This window comes from Triticum aestivum, chromosome 5B, assembly GCF_018294505.1.
Source record: "Triticum aestivum cultivar Chinese Spring chromosome 5B, IWGSC CS RefSeq v2.1, whole genome shotgun sequence".
Taxonomy (NCBI): Eukaryota; Viridiplantae; Streptophyta; class Magnoliopsida; order Poales; family Poaceae; genus Triticum; species Triticum aestivum.
The window spans coordinates 305,338,486-305,351,690 of NC_057807.1; the positions used below are offsets into that span (position 1 = coordinate 305,338,486).

A 13,205-nucleotide genomic window follows, 5' to 3' on the forward strand; every position below is an offset into this window, starting at 1 on the left:
TACGTGGCTGCTACGGGCTTAAGCAAGAACCAATCTCACCTACGCATCAAAACCACAACGATAGTTTGTCAAGTTGATGCTGTTTTAACCTTTGCAAGGACCGAGCGTAGCCACACTCGGTTCAACTAAAGTTGGAGAAACTGACACCCGCTAGTCACCTGTGTGCAAAGCACGGCGGTAAAACCAGTCTCGCGTAAGCGTACGCGTAATGTCGGTTCGGGCCGCTTCATCCAACAATACCGCCGAACCAAAGTGTGACATGCTGGTAAGCAGTATGACTTATATCGCCCACAACTCATTTGTGTTCTACTCGTGCATATAACATCAAACCATTAAACCTAGGCTCTGATGCCACTGATGGGGAACGTAGTAATTTCAAAAAATTTCCTACGCACACGCAAGATCATGGTGATGATATAGCAACGAGAGGGGAGAGTGTTGTCTACGTACCCTCGTAGACCGAAGCGGAAGCTTTAACACAACGTAGAGGAAGTAGTCGTACGTCTTACCGGTTCAACCGATCCAAGCACCGTTACTCCGGCACCTCTGAGTTCTTGGCACACGTTCAGCTCAATGACGCTTCTCGGGCTCCGATCCAGCAAAGCTTCGGGGAGGAGTTCCGTCAGCACGATGGCGTGGTGACGATCAACCGTCGTAGGGCTTCTCCTAAGCACCACTACAATATGACCGAGGTGTAATATCGTGGAGGGGGGCACTGCACACGGCTAAGGAACGATCATGAAGATCAACTTGTGTGTCTATGGGGTGCCCCTCCTCCGTATATAAAGGGGGAGAGGAGGAGGGGTCCGGCCAAGAGGGGAGGCGCGCCCTAGGGGGGCAAACCTACTTCCCCCTTTCCTATTAGGAGTAGGAGAGGGAAGGAAGAGAGGGGAGGGAAGAAGGAAAGGGGGGGGGGCCGGCCCCCCTACCAATTCGGATTGGGCTTGGGGAGGCGCGCCCCCTCCTTTGCTCCTTCTCCCTCCTTTCCACTAAGGCCCAATAAGGCCCATATACCTACCCGGGGGTTCTGGTAACCTCCCGGAACTCCGGTATAGTCCCAATCTCATCCGGAACCTTTCCGGTGTCCAAATATATCCGTCCAATATATCAATCTTTATGTCTCGGCCATTTCGAGAATTCTCGTCATGTCCGTGATCACATCCGGGACTCCGAACAACCTTCGGTACGTCAAAATACATAAACTCATAATATAACTGTCATCGAAACCTTAAGCGTGCGGACCCTACGGTTCGAGAACAATGTAGACATGACCGAGACACGTCTCCAGTCAATAACCAATAGTTGGACCTGGATGCCCATATTGGTTCCTACATATTCTACGAAGATCTTTATCGGTCAGACCGCATAACAACATACGTTGTTCCCTTTGTCATCGGTATGTTACTTGCCCGAGATTCGATCGTCGGTATCGAATACCTAGTTCAATCTCGTTACCGGCAAGTCTCTTTACTCGTTCCGTAATACATCATCTCGCAACTAACTCATTAGTTGCAATGCTTGCAAGGCTTAAGTGATGTGCATTACCGAGAGGGCCCAGAGATACCTCTCCGACATTCGGAGTGACAAATCCTAATCTCGAAATACGCCAACCCAACAAGTACCTTCGGTGACACCTGTAGAGCACCTTTATAATCACCCAGTTACGTTGTGACGTTTGGTAGCACACAAAGTGTTCCTCCGGTAAATGGGAGTTGCATAATCTCATAGTCATAGGAACATGTATAAGTCATGAAGAAAGCAATAGCAACATACTAAACGACCGGGTGCTAAGCTAACGGAATGGGTCATGTCAATCAGATCATTCAACTAATGATGTGACCTCGTTAATCAAATAACAACTCCTTGTTCATGGTTAGGAAACATAACCATCTTTGATTAACAAGCTAGTCAAGTAGAGGCATACTAGTGACACTCTGTTTGTCTATATATTCACACATGTATTATGTTTTCGGTTAATACAATTCTAGCATGAATAATAAACATTTATCATGATATAAGGAAATAAATAATAACTTTATTATTGCCTCTAGGGCATATTTCCTTCAGTATGAACGGGTCTGACAAGTAGGGCGGTCGTGTCACCTCTGAGGGAAGTTACACATTTGCCCCTATTTGAAATATTTGCCTACATCAATTTCGGACGAGGAAAGTTTGTTTTTACGCCCATCGTGTATGAATGGGGAAATGGAGGGAGAGACACATGTCTTTCGGACGAGCTTGAATCAAATGTGTTTTGCCGCCCATGTTTGGGGCCCACCGTGTCTGAATGGGCTTAGAGGCGGTCACGTCACGTCTGATTGAAGTTACTAGTCTACCCCTATCGACAACACTGGAAATCGGGTTGATTAGGATGTGTAGTGTCAGGGGTAGACAGTAATTTCCATCTCGCAAACACTTGCTTCGGGCAGCCGACAAATGATAGTGGCTGATTTACCATTTCGTTCAAAATTTGGGAGAATTAGCATTCACATTTACCCTGGGCCTTGGCTACTAAATTCAAATCCAATTTGTATTCGATTACGAATATCCATACATCATTCTACGTTTTGTTATTTATTTCTTCAAAACCACGACAATGATTTATTCCACCTTCCTATATGATTATGATTTAGAAATGCCAAGATCTTCGAATTCAGTAGGTTGGATACACTTTGAGTCAAACTGTCATTTCATCCAATACAATATGCTCACACAAAAAACAGTTCTCCTTATGTCAATCATACAAGTACTGAGGATTACCTCGCCTAAAAAATTCAAATCATTACAACACATGGACAACATAGAGGGTCTTACAACATAATCCATTCAGAGATACGACAACATGCAAGTATCTTATATCTTATATTTACTAATTGGAGGCACCATACGAGGCACCAGGTTAATCCTTACAGTTAAATCATTAATTACCATTGGATGAAAAGATGAACAGTTAAGATGACTCCTTTCACGGCAATTATCCCCACCTCTCTTCCACTAAAAAAACATGCAGTTCGTGTCTTCTTCCCAAAAAAACAACCTATCCCCGACCTCTCTCCTTTCTCTCTCCATACGAGGATGACACCTGTAAAAGAATGATTTGATCGAAGTATCTTATTCCATTGATGATCACATATTTATACAAGGGGAACCGACGCTTATGAGAAGATGCGCATGTTCGAGGGGATGCGAGGAACAGAAGCGACGGTTGCCTGGAGAGGTTCCCGCACGAACGAGGCGGTGGTTTCCTCGAGAGGATCCCGTGCATGCTGTTATTTACAACAAGGATTATCTCTAATAATTAATTCCTAACACTCCCCCTAATCCTTGCTTATCCTTGTGACTGATCATCCTTTGGAATCATCTCCTCCATAAACCCTGCGGGAAAAACTAAGGAGAAATATACAATATGCCATGAAAACCTCCTTCTAAAACCCAGTGGGAAAATAAGGAGAAAACGACATATATCGTCCATGCTTGCATTGATATTGCCTCATTAAAAACCTTACATGAGAAACCATTTGGAAAAACTCATAAAGGAAAAAAGAGTGCAATATTAATGATCTTATGATCTTAACAGGTTATATCTTAGGAGATTTCTCCCCCTGAATTTTGCAAGTCTCGAAGTCGTCGCATACCAATTCCAGTTACATATTTATGAAACAGAGAACTTGGTAAGGACTTAGTAAACAGATCAGCGAGATTGTCGCATGACTTCGTTTGCAAAATACTTATCTCCCCCTTTTCTTGTAGATCATGGGGATAAAATAATTTAGGAGAAATATGCTTCGTAATATTGCTCTTAATATAACCCGTTTGCATTTGTGCAATACAAGCAGCATTATCTTCATAGATAATGGTGGGTGATTTTAACGAACCAATCCCACTTGAACTTTGGACAAAGTTCATCATTCTGCAAAGCCATACACATTCTCGTGTTGCTTCAAACAAAGCAATTATCTCAGAATGATTGGTGGATGTTGCCACTAAGGTTTGCTTTGTTGACTTCCAAGAGAAGGTCGTACCTCCATGTAAGAAGACAAAACCAGTCTGCGATCTGGCATCATGGAGATCTGACAAGTATCCAGCATCGCTATACCCCACCATGGTTCTCTCTTGATTTTTCTGATAGAATAAACCAAGATCTTTGGTGCCCTGAAGATATCTGAAAATATTCTTCACACCAACCCAATGCCGTTTCGTTGGTGATGCACTGTATCTAGCCAGTAAATTAACTGCAAATGCTATGTCAGGCCTGGTGCAGTTCGCTAGATACATTAGTGCTCCAATAGCACTGAGGTAAGGAAACTCAGGTCCTAATACCTCTTCATCATCATCCTTAGGTCTAAATGGGTCTTTATCTCTTTCAAGAGATCTGATGACCATAGGTGTTTTTGACGGGTATGCTTTATCCATATTGAACTTTTCCAATATCTTTTGGATATAAGCAGACTGATGAACAAGTATTCCTGAAGAAAAATGTTCAAGTTGCAAACCAAGACAAAATTTGGTTTTACCCAAATCTTTCATCTCGAATTCCGTCTTTAAATGATTACACGCCTCACGTATTTCTCGTGTAGTCCCAATGATGTTCAAGTCATCAACATACACGGAAATTATGCAAAGTCCATCAGTGGATTTCTTGATGAACACACATGGGCAATCATTGTTGTTTGAGTAACCCTTCTTCAGAAGGAACTCACTTAGTCGGTTATACCACATTCTGCTCGACTATCTCAAGCCGTATAACGACTTCAGTAGCTTTACGCAATACATGTTGCGATTAGCTTTCAGATCCGGAATCTTCAGTCCCTCGGGAACTTTCATATAGATATCCGTCTTAAGTGACCCATATAAATATGCAGTCACCACATCCATCAATTGGATATACAAATTCATTTGCACTGCCAGTGATATCAAGTATCGGTACGTGATTCCACTCATCACAGGAGAATATGTTTCATCATAATCGATGCCGGGTCTCTGTGTAAACCCTTGTGCTACAAGCCTCGCTTTATATCTCACCACCTCATTGTTTTCATTCCTTTTACGAACTAAAACCCATTTTGCCCCCACGGGGAAAACATTAGGAGGAATAGGTATTACTGCAGTAAATACCCCTCTCTTGGCAAGCGAGCGCAATTCGTCCTCTATTGCAACCTTCCAATTGGACCAGTCTGAGCGTTTCATACACTCTGCCATGGACTTAGGTTCATGATCCAATGCCAGGTCATCTGCAATCTTTGAGGCGAAAAATATGTCGACAATTGTAGTCTTTCTGTTGAATGATTCTCCTGATTCAACATAGTTGATGGAAATCTCATCAATACCTTTTGACTCATCGTGATTTCCCACAACAATCGAGTCAAGGTGTACCGATGTCCCAGCACCAATATTTGTGTGCACAGTTGTGCTGGGTTCTGGATGCATAACATCCTTCAGGTGTCTTTCAACACTAGGTTGAATATCAACTCACGGTTGACCTGCATTTACAATTTGAGGGATCCTCATTTCCCGCGGACGCTTCTGAGAAGCATTGTCCTTTTTGTCCAGTTTTCTCCCCCTCTTGGGAGGTTGAGTGGTCTTATCTCAACTCTCTCTGGAACATTCATAGCAGGAACATGGGATTTAGTGACACCTTTATAATCAGTAAATGCATCAGGCAGATTATTTGCAATATTTTGCAAATTAATAATCTTCTGAACTTCCAGCTCAGATTCATTCATACGTGGATCTAAGGACTGAATGCCTTTGACATTCCAATCTATTTCCCGGCATTCTTTGTGGTTCTTTTCTCCCCCTAATGCCGGAAAATTGTCCTCATCGAAGATACAATCAGCGTACCGGGCTGTAAATAGATCCCTTGTTAGAGGTTCCAGGTACTTTATAATCGACGGAGAATTGTACCCCACATAGATCCCCATTTTCTATGTGGACCCATCGATGTACGCTGAGGTGGTGATATCGGCACGTACACAGCGCAACCGAATCTTACGAAGATGGGAAATACTTGGTTGATTTCCATGTACTAACTGCAACGGGGAGGCCGTATGATATGCAGTTGGTCGAATTTGTATCAACTCCGCGGCATGCAATACCGCATGTCCCCAACAAGATGTTGGAAGATTACAGTTCTGTAGGAGTGGTCTTGCTATCAACTTGATCCTCTTGATAAGTGATTCCGCAAGACCATTTTGTGTGTGTACATATGGTACAGAATGCTCCACAGTTATGTCCAAAGCTAGGCAGTAATCGTTGAATGCTCGTGAACTAAATTCAGCAGCATTATCCATTCTGATGGATTTTATCCTGTGTTCAGGATGATTTGCCCTCATTTTAATGATTTGAGCGATCAGCTTTGCAAAAGCATGGTTCCTTGTTGATAATAGACACACATTGGACCATCTTGTTGATGCATCAATGAGCACCATAAAATATCTAAATGGTCCCGATAACGGTTGAATTGGACCACATATATCTCCTTGAATGCGTTCAAGAAAATTAAGTGGTTCATTCTTGATCTTCAGATATGAAGGTCTTGTGATTAATTTCCCAGTTGCACATGCAGTGCATACGAAATCCGAGGATTTGGGGAAATTAGCAACCGTTATGTTGTGTCCAGTTGAACCATCAATAATTTTTCTCATCATCCCCACACCAGGATGACCCAGGCGATCATGCCATATCTTGAACTTGTCAAGATTCTGAAAAATTATTTTGTATGCCAAATGTTGCTCTGGCTTGATGTATGTGTAATACAGTCCAGAAGATAGAGCAGGCAGTCTCTCAAGGGTTTCCTTGTTGGATCCCTTCTGCTGAGTTATGAGCAGGCTTTCAACCGCATTGTCTTCATGAGTTTCAATGTGGTAGCCATTCATGCGGATATCCTTAAAACTCAACAGGGTACGAGTTGAATCCGGATACAATAAAGCCTCCTGGATTTCAAGTTTTGTACCATTCGGGAGTGTAAATGTGGCTTGACCAGAACCAACAATTACCGTGTCATGACCACCAATTGTCATAACACTTCCCTTACTCTTTATGAGACTTCGGAAGTATTTAACTTCCCGTAAAGTTGTGTTAGAGGCACCACTGTCCACTAAACAAATTTCCTCCTCCATTGGATTGTTTCTCAAAGTTTTCTTTTCCTTTCTTCCCTTCTGGCTCTCTTATCCGGCGACTGTCGCCGGCGTGATTTGCCTATGCGTGCTCTGGGCAGAGACAAGTGCTGATAACGTGTAAAAGAATGATTTGATTGAAGTATCTTATTCCATTGATGATCACATATTTATACAAGGGGAACCGACGCTTATGAGAAAATGCGCCTGTTCGAGGGGATGCGAGGAACAGATGCGACGGTTGCCTGGAGAGGTTCCCGCACGAACGAGGCGGTGGTTTCCTCGAGAGGATCCCGTGCATGCTGTTATTTACAACAAGGATTATCTCTAATAATTAATTCCTAACACCGATGAGAGTTGTAGGGATGTCGGCGGTTGAGCGGTTCGGGCGCGGAGACAGGAGGCGCAAGAGGATGTGGATGGACCAGATCGGGTGGCTTGGGGTCGGATCCCGCCGGCGGCGGAGGGCTCGCGGCGACCTTGGAGGCCGGGCGTTGAAGAACTCGGGGCGGCAGTGGTGCTCGGCCGTGGAGGGCTCTATGTGATGATGTTGGCCCTAGGTTCGAGCTCCCACAGGCAGCGCATCCTCCTCTGCCTCTTTTCTCTTCCACAATCTAACAAAAAGTTTTGTTAAATTAATCCGCAAAGATTGATCGAGTGGACGTTTGATCAGGGAGGTTGTGCACTTGTGTGTTCAGGTTAACCAAGCCAGCCTTCTGGCTGGAGCAACTATGTGCAAGCATCGTGCAGGCATCATGTCAGGCAAGGAATCAAGCCAAGGTCTGCGGATACAACTTGACGTGCGACAGGGCGGAGCACCTATGATCGAACATACGGGATTGCAGCTGCACGCTGGAGGAAGGGGGCATAAGATACGATGCGCTTATGGGCCACGAACAGGTGCGGAGATGCCAAACTAGAGGTTCCGGGTGGATGGACTTCGATATCCGGGTGATCTTCTCCGGCTTTTGTTTGAGAATATTGAGATGGCACCATTGCGTGATATCTGCTGCAGAAGAGTACGTATTTCGTCCGTGATTGTTGCTATGATTGATGTCGTACTACTCGAGAAAGATGGCAACAACAGCCATGATCCATCTCTGTCGATGTGGTTGACAGTTTGACACTCACAACATGGTACTCCCTCCTTCTAGATGTACAGATTTATCTCCCTAGCTTTGTATGGATGAAATTGGGGATCACATATTCGATGCATTTTATGTATCTCTGTACCCATGGTAGGTACTGCGATTACACTAACAATGTGCATCAGATCTTTCTCTTTCTTAGTTTGTTTGCATGATAATGCTTGACTGCTTTTGACAGCCGATGGACATGCAGTAAGCTGCAGAGACACTCCATGCAGGTATTAAGCATCATTGGAGGTCAATAGCCTAATGTATTAATCAGCGCACATAGAGACATGGCAATGTGTTGGATACAACCTCTAATCACCTTCATACTCAAGGTGGATACAACCTCTAATCACCTTCATACTGAAGGTACGTACAACTAGCTTCTGCAATTAGTTGACCCTGTTTAGTTTTCTCCTTCCCTAGAACATGACTATCATATTTTACTAAAAATGAGTTATTATTAGAACACAACATATAATAATGAGATGTGGTATTTTTCAAGAAAATCTCATATGACTGTAGTATTTTTCATGTGAGACTAAGGGACAAGGAAGCTGCAGTTTGTTTTTCCAGTACAAATGTCAGGCAGATGTTTGTTCAAACGCTATGTGAGAATGGGCTTCTTTTCTCATTCCTTGATTGGTATTTGGACCTCCTAGAGTAATTACATGAGTTATGAAAAAGTTGACTGTATGTTGCTCCTTTTGGACTGTTCTAACCTGATGTTCACATTCATATATAGCCAAGTTTTGGGAGTATTAAAATAAGTTGAATTAGTATCCCCAGGAAAGCCGTGAACAGATATGCTGACCACTTATATTTGTCTAAAATTGATGGTCATTTTCATCTAATAAAATTCTTCCATGTATACCCTCATAGATTATTTCCGAGGCAGCGACAAGAAACAATATGGGCCTACTGAATACTTGCCGGCCTGAGAAGTTGCATAGGTACGTAGCCGATTGAAAGCTGCTGGCCAATGCTTTAGCCAGCAACACACACATGTACGCAACCAGCTATCCAAGAAGGCAGGTGGATTGATTCCGGCTGGCTGCAAACAAGCAGGCAAAACGCAGGCACACAACGTAGATCAAAATCTTGCTGAAACACATGCACGCCGCACGCACGCGACGCCTGTCATTGGCCTGAGTATTTATTATTACTTCGATCTGAGTTTTACAAGGGGAGTGGGATTACATGGGTATATATAACAGCGAGGGATGCAATGACATCATGCCGATTTTAAGATTATCTAACAATTCAAACATTATTCATAAATATCTCTGAAATCGTCACATTGTTATCATTATTATTAGTGCAGGCTAGATTGATAGATGGCAGGTAGTATAGTTCAACTTTGGCTACATAAGAACGAACCAATTGGTGCATCATATATGCCATGCGTTCGGGTGATGACTGCTACAGACTCCCGATGTCCTCTTTGAGTACTAACTACATGTTTCCTGTTACTTTTTAAGGTTAGTTCCTTGAATTTTCAGTGTTCATTCTTCTGAAGACTAATATCTAATTTTTCATGGCTATCGTCTTATTTTTATTACTTCATCATTAACCTTAAATACAAATTTTATGTGCCAATTAATTAAGTGATGTATATTAGCCAGTTGAAAGCCTCTTTGTCCACCAACTACATTTTCAGAAAACCAGACAAAACATCACTACATTTCGAACCCCTGTATCATGAATTTCCCCATTTGTTTTCTTTCTCGCCATAGTTTACTTATCATTAAGAAATAATGCCAATCGGTACCAACATAAGAGTAGATGTGTTGTGACAGGTGATGATCTAAGAGTATTTTATTATTCCTCATTCAGTGTGCACTTTTCCAATTTCTAATTTACTATGTGTGTTCTACAGTCTAAGATGGAGGATATATGGTCTTTAATGTCAGCTTTACAAAACATATATATTCATTGTTTAGACAACTTTTCGCAAGTGCGTTGCACATTTCTATCAACATGCTGTATCAAATCACTCACTATCTTTTTTTATGGGCCTTAATGTGCTTGATATTCTATAAATTACTTTCGAGATGTGCTATAGCACATAGAAAGTGGGACGTTTTTACTTCCATACGTTAATCCGCACCAAAAGATTAGTCTAGCCTTTAGGATTCTAAATTTAATGGTTATGATCTATTAGAGCGCCGTTCTTTTATTTGTAAAGCAAATCACCCACGTCCATGCATACATTAAAAGGAATTAGACCTGCACGTATCAAATAGGCCCTGCAACCTGAAGCCTATCCTGATTGAAAGATCTAGATGATATTCAACTGTAATGTAATTTTATTTTGGATAGTGTTTAAGAAACAAGGATTACCGTCAGTGACCAATTGACCAGCACAATGTCAATAATAAGAATCACGACATAGTTTGCTTTGGATACTTAGTTCTCAATTTTCTTTATGTCAACATATTGGTAGCTGATGCGATAAAAGGTGCCAGACAGGACATTGGCACATCAATCATCGTTACATCAGGTGTGCACATCACAGCGGAGCTACAAGTTCATTTTTCCATGTTTAAAATAAATCAGATCTTCCCAGTGCAAGTACTGAGACAGGTTGTGCTGAGGTTTGCCCATGTTGTCAACTGCATGTTCTAGGAGAATTTTTTTGTTGTACCTGATACAGTACACTTCGATGATGATATCTTAGTCAACCTTTTGTTGCAGTTTTTAATGAACAGATAGTCTATCATGAAAGATATATTACCTTTCATCAAAAAATGGAATTCCATTTAGACTGGAAATATTTAGCTTACATGATACAAATCGAACCCTTAAGGTGATCAGATATATGTTTTAAGTTATGGCCGTTTGCTCTCCAGTCACCGGTATTCAGTTTTTTCATCAAGTTTTGATGAAACAGGGAGGAAACCCTGAACAATAATGGACTCACTAGCATGTAGATGATGTGTCTCTTTCTTAAACTGGACTGAATGCTTCTTATTATATTTTGTTCTGAGGAGTTGATGGTCTGATGTCTTATATGTTTAGTTGCTCTATACTGTCATAATTCTATGATGCAAAGGATTGTATATTTTTTTCATCAAGTAACCCTTATAGGCTCTCCTCTAATATGCGTGTGTGTTGTTACCTCTTTTTTCCTGCATTTTATTTTCTACACCACAATCAAATGTGAATATGTACGTTTTGCCTAGCCAATAATTACTAAACTAATCATTTTTTAATATCCGCACAATATATTTATTATGGATAATTTCTTTGAGAAAATGCCATTTGTTAACTCGCAATAATCATTAACTTCACACACAAAAATTAGAATATATAAAACTCAGTCTGTAGAAGCTATAGCTATGTTTTACCTCGGAAGTAGTTGCCTGTTGGTGCACATTTTTTAATACCTACTTTAGAATGTTATTTATCAAATTTACAAAGCATGGTTACGTGTACCTTTACTCCAAGGTCATTGCTTCTCTTTTATAAAACAAAAATTACACGTATTTGGGTGCAATTCGAAGAGAAATTTGTAAAGTGTATGCATATATATCATGACACTAGCATCCACTGCGATGCATTTGATAATACTTCCACTTGATCTCTTGGATTATTAGAGAATTCATTAAGTGACGGCAGATTATTAGAGAATTCATCAAGTGACGGCTACTGGTGAATTTATGGACGATATTACACTAGAGGTGCAACAACGGATAGGTCAATTAAGATCCGGATAAAAACACAGAGTCATTGTGATTGTGATGTTCAGTGCATACAAATTTTTAGGAGTTTCACTAGGATAATATAGAATGCAGGAAGAAACCATGTACTCCCTCTGTATCACAACATAAGATGTTTTTTTTCTAGATTAGATTAAAAGGACTTATATTTTGATAAGGAGGTAGTATTTATGAACTTGAGAACTGTAGTAACTCATGAGCTCATGCTTAGTTACATGTGTGGTAGAATGGTAAGAATATGCACGTTATGCTGCTCCTGATATACATGAAAGTAGTGTTCAGTTTCGTTTGTGGTTTTCCGTTAACATCAGAATATTATATGTTCCTACATTTGCATTCCGGTTTCTGAAACGTTGCTGACCTATGCTTTTCTTTTGCGGCATAAATTTTGTTTTGGCATGAGCTTTTGGCACATGTCAAAAGAGAATATGCATATTGTATTTGCTAATAATAACAACACTATCATGCCTTTCAATACATTCAAATATAATCTTGGTGTATGATTACATTAAAAACCAATAATGTTTGAAAGTAAACTTTCAAAAGCTTAATACAAACTATGTGAATTCATTATTAGTTCTTATATAACATAAACAACGTTTTAAAAAAATATTCTACTTATTTAAAATATAAATAACTAGCCCGTGCAGCTGCACGGGTTGACGACTAGTAATAATCTAATGACAATTTCAACTGGTATCTAAAGAAGAACTGGGATTACCCTGGGCTTCAGATAGCAGAAGCAGCAGGACCTCCTCCGTCTTCAAATGCAACATTCTTACTTACTCCAATTCTTGATTTGCTTGCATAATGTGTGCAACTAATTGCATAATTTCTAGCCTCAAGATCAAGATTACCTCATTCATGGCAGCCACACCATCTCTTTCTGCCTCTAGTAGAGCCTCAAGAACTATAATATCTGTGCTCAGACTACTCTCCGGCGGTGTTGCCTGTGAACTGCTGCCATCTGGTAACATGGATGGCACACTGCTTCCACAAATAGATTCTAGGGATGTACATTGTGTCCTAGTGTGAACGACATCCTGAAAGGTTTCTGCTGGACATAGGTAAGAGATAGTTATCGCATGATCCAGGCAGTAAGCTTACATGGTAAATGACATACGAATTATTGCCGAGCATGGCAAGCTATATTTAAATGGTTTGAAGCAGCATCAGCTGAAAAGAAATTAAAATGTTAGGATGAAACTAGGAATGTAAGTGGCAAATAAACGGCA

At 41.1% G+C, this 13,205-nt stretch overlaps 1 long non-coding RNA gene across 3 annotated transcripts; it reads left to right on the forward strand.

Annotated features, from left to right (window-relative positions):
* Positions 1 to 7,145: 7,145 nt before the first annotated feature.
* LOC123111536 (uncharacterized) lies at positions 7,146 to 12,176 on the forward strand. 3 transcript variants are annotated; one of them, XR_006454538.1, is made up of 4 exons: positions 7,146 to 7,675; positions 7,814 to 8,353; positions 8,442 to 9,729; positions 10,717 to 12,176. It is a non-coding gene; the product is annotated as an uncharacterized lncRNA (long non-coding RNA). The 3 variants fall into 3 exon arrangements; XR_006454537.1 differs by having other exon boundaries at positions 8,442 to 8,617; positions 9,131 to 12,176; XR_006454536.1 differs by having other exon boundaries at positions 8,442 to 12,176.
* Positions 12,177 to 13,205: the final 1,029 nt, after the last annotated feature.